The following is a 7811-nucleotide window of genomic DNA, read 5'->3' on the forward strand; positions in this document are numbered from 1 at the left end:
GTCTGTGTGTGTCCCTAGGTCTAAAGTGGGTCTCTTGTAGACAGCATATATATGGGTCTTGTTGTTGTATCCATTCAGCAAGCCTGTGTCTTTTGGTTGGAGCATTTAATCCATTCACCTTTAAGGTAATTATCGATATGTATGTTCCTATGACCATTTTCTTAATTGTTTTGGGTTTGTTTTTGTAGGTCCTTTTCTTCTCTTGTGTTTCCCACTTAGAGAAGTTCCTTTAGCATTTGTTGTAGAGCTGGTTTGGTGGTGCTGAATTCTCTTAGCTTTTGCTTGTCTGTAAAGCTTTTGATTTCTCCATCAAATCTAAATGAGATCCTTGCCGGGTAGAGTAATCTTGGTTGTAGGTTCTTCCCTTTCATCACTTTAAGTATATCATGCCACTCCCTTCTGGCTTGCAGAGTTTCTGCTGAGAAATCAGCTGTTAACCTTATGGGAGTTCCCTTGTATGTTATTTGTCGTTTTTCCCTTGCTGCTTTCAATAATTTTTCTTTGTCTTTAATTTTTGCCACTTTGATTACTATGTGTCTCGGCGTGTTTCTCCTTGGGTTTATTCTGTATGGGACTCTCTGCGCTTCCTGGACTTGGGTGGCTATTTCCTTTCCTATGTTAGGGAAGTTTTCGACTATAATCTCTTCAAATATTTTCTCTGGTCCTTTCTCTCTCTCTTCTCCTTCCGGGACCCCTATAATGCGAATGTTGTTGCGTTTAATGTTGTCCCAGAGGTCTCTTAGGCTGTCTTCATTTCTTTTCATTCTTTTTTCTTTAGTCTGTTCCGCAGCAGTGAATTCCACCATTCTTTCTTCCAGGTCACTTATCCGTTCTTCTGCCTCAGTTATTCTGCTATTGATTCCTTCTAGTGTAGTTTTCATTTCAGTTATTGTATTGGTCATCTCTGTTTGTTTGTTCTTTAATCTAGGTCTTTGTTAATCATTTCTTGCATCTTCTCAATCTTTGCCTCCATTCTTATTCCGAGGTCCTGGATCATCTTCACTATCATTATTCTGAATTCTTTTTCTGGAAGGTTGCCTATCTCCACTTCATTTAGTTGTTTTTCTGGGGTTTTTTCTTGTTCCTTCATCTGGTACATAGCCCTCTGCCTTTTCATCTTCTCTATCTTTCTGTAACTGTGGTTTTTTCCAAGTGTGTGCTTTTTTAAAATTTAATTTTATTTATTTTTTTATACAGCAGGTTCTTATTAGTTATCCATTGCATACATATTAGTGTATATATGTCAATCCCAATCTCCCAATTCATCACACCACCCCCAAACCTCAGCCACTTTACCCCCTTGGTGTCCATACGTTTGTTCTGTACATCTGTGTCTCAATTTCTGCCCTGCAAACCGGTTCATCTGTACCATTTTTCTAGGTTCCACATATTTGCGTTAATATATGATATTTGTTTTTCTCCTTCTGACTTACTTCACTCTGTATGACAGTCTCTAGATCCATCCACGTCTCTACAAATGATTCAGTTTCGTTCCTTTTTATGGCTGAGTAATATTCCATTGTATATATGTGCCACATCTTCTTTATCCATTCATCTGTCAATGGGCATTTAGGTTGCTTCCATGTCCTGGCTATTGTAAATAGAGCTGCCATGAACATTGTGGTACATGACTCTTTTTGAATTATGGTTTTCTCTGGGTATATGCCCCTCAGTGAGATTGCTGGGTCATATGGTACTTCTATCTTTAGTTTTTTAAGAACCTCCATACTGTTCTCCATAGTGGCTGTATCCATTTACGTTTCCACCAACAGTGCAAGAGGGTTCCCTTTTCTCCACACCCTCTCCAGCATTTGTTGTTTGTTGATTTTCTGACGATGCCCATTCTAACTGCTGTGAGGTGAGACCTCATTGTAGATTGATTTGCATTTCTCTAATAATTAGTGATGTTGAGCAGCTTTTCATGTGCTTCTTGGCCATCTGTATGTGTTCTTTGGAGAAATGTCTATTTAGGTCTTCTGCCCATTTTTGGATTGGGTTGTTTGTTTCTTCAATATTGAGCTGCATGAGCTGTTTATGTATTTTGGAGACTAATTGTTTGTCCGTTGATTCGTTTGCAAATATTTTCTCCCATTCTGAGGGTTGTCTTTTCGTCTTGTTTGTAGTTTCCTTTGCTTTGCAAAAGCTTTTAAGTTTCATTAGGTCCCATTTGTTTATTTTTGTTTTTATTTCCATTACTCTAGGAGGTGGATCAAAAAAGATCTTGCTGTGATTTATGTCAAAGAGTGTTCTTCCTATGTTTTCCTCTAAGAGTTTTATAGTGTCCAGTCTTACATTTAGGTCTCTAATCCATTTTGAGTTTATTTTTGTGTATGGTGTTAGGGAGTGTTCTAATTTCATTCTTTTACATGTAGGCATTAGTCCAGTTTTCCCAGCACCACTTACTGAAGAGACTGTCTTTTCTCCATTGTATATCCTTGCCTCCTTTGTCATAGATTAGTTGACCATATGTGCGTGGGTTTATCTCTGGGCTTTCTATCCTGTTCCATTGATCTGTATTTCTGTTTTTGTGCCAGTACCATATTGTCTTGATTACTGTAACTTTGTAGGATAGTGTGAAGTCAGGGAGTCTGATTCCTCCAGCTCCGTTTTTTCCCTCAAGACTGCTTTGGCTATTCGGGGTCTTTTGTGTCTGCATACAAATTTTAAGATTTTTTGTTCTAGTTCTGTAAAAAAATGCCATTGGTAGTTTGATAGGATTTGCATTGAATCTGTAGATTGCTTTGGGTAGTATAGACATTTTCTCTATATTGACTCTTCCAGTCCAAGAACATGGCATATCTCTCCATCTGTTTGTATCATCTTTAATTTCTTTCATGAGTGTCTTATAATTTTCTGCATACAGGTCTTTTGTCTCCCTAGGTAGGTTTATTCCTAGGTATTTTATTCTTTTTGTTGCAGTGGTAAATGGGAGTGTTTCCTTAATTTCTCTTTCAGGTTTTTCATCATTAGTGTATAGGAATGCAAGAGATTTCTGTGCATTAATTTTGTATCCTGCAACTTTACCAGATTCATTGATTAGCTCTAGTAGTTTTCTGGTGGCATCTTTAGGATTCTCTATGTATAGTATCATGTCATCTGCAAACAGTGACAGTTTTACTTCTTCTTTTCCAATTTGTATTCCTTTTATTTCTTTTTCTTCTCTGATTGCTGTGGCTAGGACTTCCAAAACTATGTTGAATAATAGTGGTGAGAGTGGACATCCTTGTCCTGTTCCTGATCTTAGAGGAAATGCTTTCAGTTTTCCACCATTGAGAATGATGTTTGCTGTGGGTTTGTCATGTATGGCCTTTATTATGTTGAGGTAGAATCCCTCTATGCCCACTTTCTGGAGAGTTTTTGTCATATATGGGTGTTGAATTTTGTCAAAAGCTTTTTCTGCATCTATTGAGATGATAATATGGTTTTTCTTCTTTAGTTTGTTAATATGGTGTATCACATTGATTGATTTGCGTATATTGAAGAATCCTTGCATCCCTGGGATAAATCCCACTTGATCTTGGTGTATGATCCTTTTAATGTGTTGTTGGATTCTGTTTGCTAGTATTTTGTTGAGGAGTTTTGCATCTATGTTCATCAGTGATATTGGCCTGTAGTTTTCTTTTTTGTGACATCTTTGTCTGGTTTTGGTATCATGGTGATGGTGGCCTCATAGAACGAGTTTGGGAGTGTTCCTTCCTCTGCAATTTTTTGGAAGAGTTTGAGAAGGATGGGTGTTAGCTCTTCTCTAAATGTTTGATAGAATTCACCTGTGAAGCCATCTGGTCCTGGACTTTTGTTTGTTGGAAGATTTTTAATCACAGTTTCAATTTCATAACTTGTGATTTGTCTGTTCATATTTTCTGTTTCTTCCTGGTTCAGTCTTGGAAGGTTATACCTTTCTAAGAATTTGTCCATTTCTTCCATGTTGTCCATTTTATTGGCATAGAGTTGCTTGTAGTAGTCTCCTAGGATGCTTTGCATTTCTGCAGTGTCTGTTGTAACTTCTCCTTTTTCATTTCTAATTTTATTGATTTGAGTCCTCTCCCTCCTTTTCTTCATGAGTCTGCCTAATGGTTTATCAATTTTGTTTATCTTCTCAAAGAACCAGCTTTTAGTTTTATTGATCTTTGCTATTGTCTTCTTTGTTTCTATTTCATTTATTTCTGGTCTGATCTTTATGATTTCTTTCCTTCTACTAACTTTGGGTTTTGTTTGTTCTTCTTTCTCTAGTTCCTTTAGGTGTAAGGTTAGGTTGTTTATTTGAGATGTTTGTTGTTTCTTGAGGTAGGATTGTGTTGCTATAAACTTCCGTCTTAGAACTGCTTTTGCTGCGTCCCATAGGTTTTGGATCATCGTGTTTTCATTGTCATTTGTCTCTAGGTATTTTTTGATTTCCTCTTTGATTTCTTCAGTGATCTCTTGCTTATTTAGTAATGTATTGTTTAGCCTCCATGTGTTTTTTTTGTTTTTTCGTTTTTTTCCCAGTAATTGATTTCAAGTATGCACTTGTAAAATGTGTCTTGTATTATGTGCATGTATTTTAATTTATATAATTGCTATTTTCTTATCATATATTTTATTCAGTTTATTTCTTTTTTTCTCAGCACTGTGTCCTTAAGATACGTCCATATTGCTCTGGATATACATGGTTGGTTGGTTCAAATGACACTATAGTACTCCAGCTTTATTATTTTTATAAAAATCTTACATACTCATTATAGAAAAGCTTAATACCAGAAAGTGAAAATAAGGGATTAATGATCACAGGAAATTGCATCCTAAGACAACCAGAGTTATCATTTTGGCTCCTGTAAGATATCTGTTTGCACATACACAGAAATGTATTCTGTGTATTCAGTTTTACTTGTATGGGACCATGCTGCATATGTTATTTTATTACTGGCCCCTTTCATTAATCTGTGTTTCATGGACATCATCTCATGCTACACATACAGACCCATGGCACGGCTTTTAATGACCACACAGTACTCCATTGTGTGGTTGTACGTACATAAACTGTTCCCTCATTTATGGGTATTTTGCTTTCATTTCTTTTTATTTAGTATTATAAACGGTGCCTCAGTAAACAGCTGTCTGCAGACATCTTTTCCCCCTTGCACCATAATCTCTTCAAAGTAAATATTTTCTGTCCTCTGTGTGGGTTGGGCCAGGTTTCACTCTGCTCACGAAGTAAATGCCTTGTCTACTGCTTTATGTTGCCCAAAGACGCAAGGGCTAAAGCGATCTCAGCTATTGAATTCTGTGAGTTTATAAGTTTATGAACACTGGCAGTAGGGGAAGAAGTCACAAAAGGAAAAGAGGCCATTTTATCAGCTCCGCTCCAGTAAGCGGTACTATGGAGAAAGGTTTCTGTACATATGTAAATCTGTGGTCTTTTACGGTGCCATCTAGTGGAGCCATGGGCTTCTGTTGTGGGCTCTCTCTCTCTAGTCATGGCCCTGCACCAGGGTCTTCAGGGAACCTGCAAGCTTACCTGGCTTTCTTGTATCCTGGTGCTGACTAGACAGACACCCACCCCCATCTCTCTCTTTTACTTTGTGACAGAATAAATGCTAATAAATAAGTTGTCAGAAATTAGTAGTTTAAATAATTTGTTTAAAATTAGAGTTCAACACTAACTTTGATTAGAACAGAATCAGATTCTGTTGTGAATGTTGTTCTTGACACTAAATGTGCCAAAATTATTTAAGGAACGGTATTCTCCTAGTATTTACAACTCAGATTTACAACTCAGAGAGACGTATGCCAAGAAACCTCTTTGGTATATCTGCTTTCCCAAGATATTTTGGGCCAAGATTTGAAAACTCAAGGAATTTAGACCCATATGTTTGGGTACTTATTCTTAAATAAACCAAATGTTTCCTTGTTTCAATTTTTAACATGTTTGTTTCTCTAATTCGGAGTTCTGATAAATCAAACTTTCTGGGTACCAGTTTGCTTTTTTGGGCGGATGGGGAACAAAATTTTTGTTTAGTAGGATAAGAAAAACACCTTTTTTTTTTTTTTGTCATGGTGGAGGTAAGCATGGGATATTAAGATACCTAAAGACAAACCGATTTTCACATCACAAGCCATTTAAAAACACCTAATTACCTATAACTGAGATGCTAGTGAAAAAAAGCATTTTGTTATGGCAATTTAACTTAATATACTACATGGAAATAATTAAGCTTCAATTTAAAAAATATTTAATGAAATATTTCAATGTTTTTACTATTCTAGACAAAACAAACTAAGAGTTGGAAGAGTGCTGATTTTGCTATTTACTCTCATGGTTTAGTTTTCTCCTGGGTCACTGTGATGAAGTTACGTTTATGATGTTATTATGGGGATCATACTGGACCAGTTTTAATGAGATGTAACCAACATATAACATTGTATACGTTTTAAGTGTACAACATAATAATTCGATATATGTGTATATTGCAAAATGATTACTGCAATAAGTTTAGTTAATATCCATCATCTCACATAGTTACAAATTATCTTTTTCCTTGTGATGAGAAGTCTTAAAATCCCCTCTAGCAACATCTTTTTCTGTCCTCTTTGGTGATCGATCATTCCATTTTCCCATTGTGATCTGGCCTGCGCGGAAGTCTTCTGCTTCTGCCACGCTCTGTACTTCTGTTCAGCTCAGAGATAACTTGAGCCAGTTTAGCCCCAAGAGGAAGGAGCTTTTCCCTTCCAACGGGAAGCTTCTTCACCCAGGGGTGCATAATCTGACTCCTAATGATCATTCTCCTTTTCATTCGCCAACAGTGGCCTTGCTCTTTCAGTTGGGTAGTTTTCCTTTACTGAGGGCCTTATACCACCTTCCTCTAGGACGCGGCCGCCATGGTTATGGGTGTGTCACAGCCTTGTCACATCTTCATCCATATGGCAGGACACATGACCTCTGCTCTCCCTATGTCAGGGCCAGTTCCTTGCCTCCCTGCTGGAGAGTTCCTGGGGTATCCTGGGATTTGGCCAACAGTCCCCAAGTCCCCTTTGTGATATTTGCCAGGGGGCTAAAGTTCTTTAGGAACTTGGGCAAGTGACTTGGCTGCTCTGTGCCTCAGTTTCCTAGTTTGTAAAACAGGGATAATAAATGTTCAAAAGGTTGCTGTGAGGATTAAGCAGGTTAATATTTATAAAGCACTTGGAGCAGTGCCTTGGCCATAGGAAGGGGCATGTGAAGGGCTGGGGATTCGTAATAGCATCAAAATTCTGAGAGCTCAGAATGATCAAAGCTGGAATCCTGTTCTGTGGTTCACAACCCACTGTGACCCTGATTACTTGAGCAATTATAAATATTACTCTAAAATGACCATTTTGGAACACTAATTTGATCATAAATGAGGGCCTTTTAAATGATGATTTAAAAGGGACTGTAGGGCTTCCCTGGTGGTGCAGTGGTTAAGAATCCGCCTGCCAATGCAGGGAACACAGGTTTGGGCCCTGCTCCAGGAAGATCCCACGTGCCGCGGAGCAACTAAGCCTGTGCGCCACAACTACTGAGCCTGCGCTCTAGAGCCTACGAGCCACAACTACTGAGCCTGTGTGCCACAACTACTGAAGCCCGCATACCTAGAGCCCGTGCTCCTCAACAAGAGAAGCCACCGTAATGAGAAGCCCTAGCACTGCGACGAAGAGTGGCCCCCGCTCGCCGCAACTAGAGAAAGCCCGTGTGCAGCAACGAAGACCCAGTGCAGCCAAAAATAAATAAAATAAATTTTAAAAAAAGTCTTAAAAAGGGACTGTATATTAAAGTGAGAAATATGCAAATACAATATATCGTGTTCTTCTTAAAC

At 38.1% G+C, this 7811-nt stretch overlaps 1 long non-coding RNA gene across 1 annotated transcript; it reads left to right on the plus strand.

Annotated features, from left to right (window-relative positions):
• Window positions 1–932: 932 nt before the first annotated feature.
• On the plus strand, window positions 933–6103 carry LOC309620038. The gene is made up of 2 exons (XR_014239396.1): window positions 933–1154; window positions 3107–6103. It is a non-coding gene; the product is annotated as an uncharacterized lncRNA (long non-coding RNA).
• Window positions 6104–7811: the final 1708 nt, after the last annotated feature.

This window comes from Balaenoptera borealis (assembly GCF_965194805.1).
Source record: "Balaenoptera borealis genome assembly, chromosome: X".
Classification (NCBI taxonomy): Eukaryota; Metazoa; Chordata; class Mammalia; order Artiodactyla; family Balaenopteridae; genus Balaenoptera; species Balaenoptera borealis.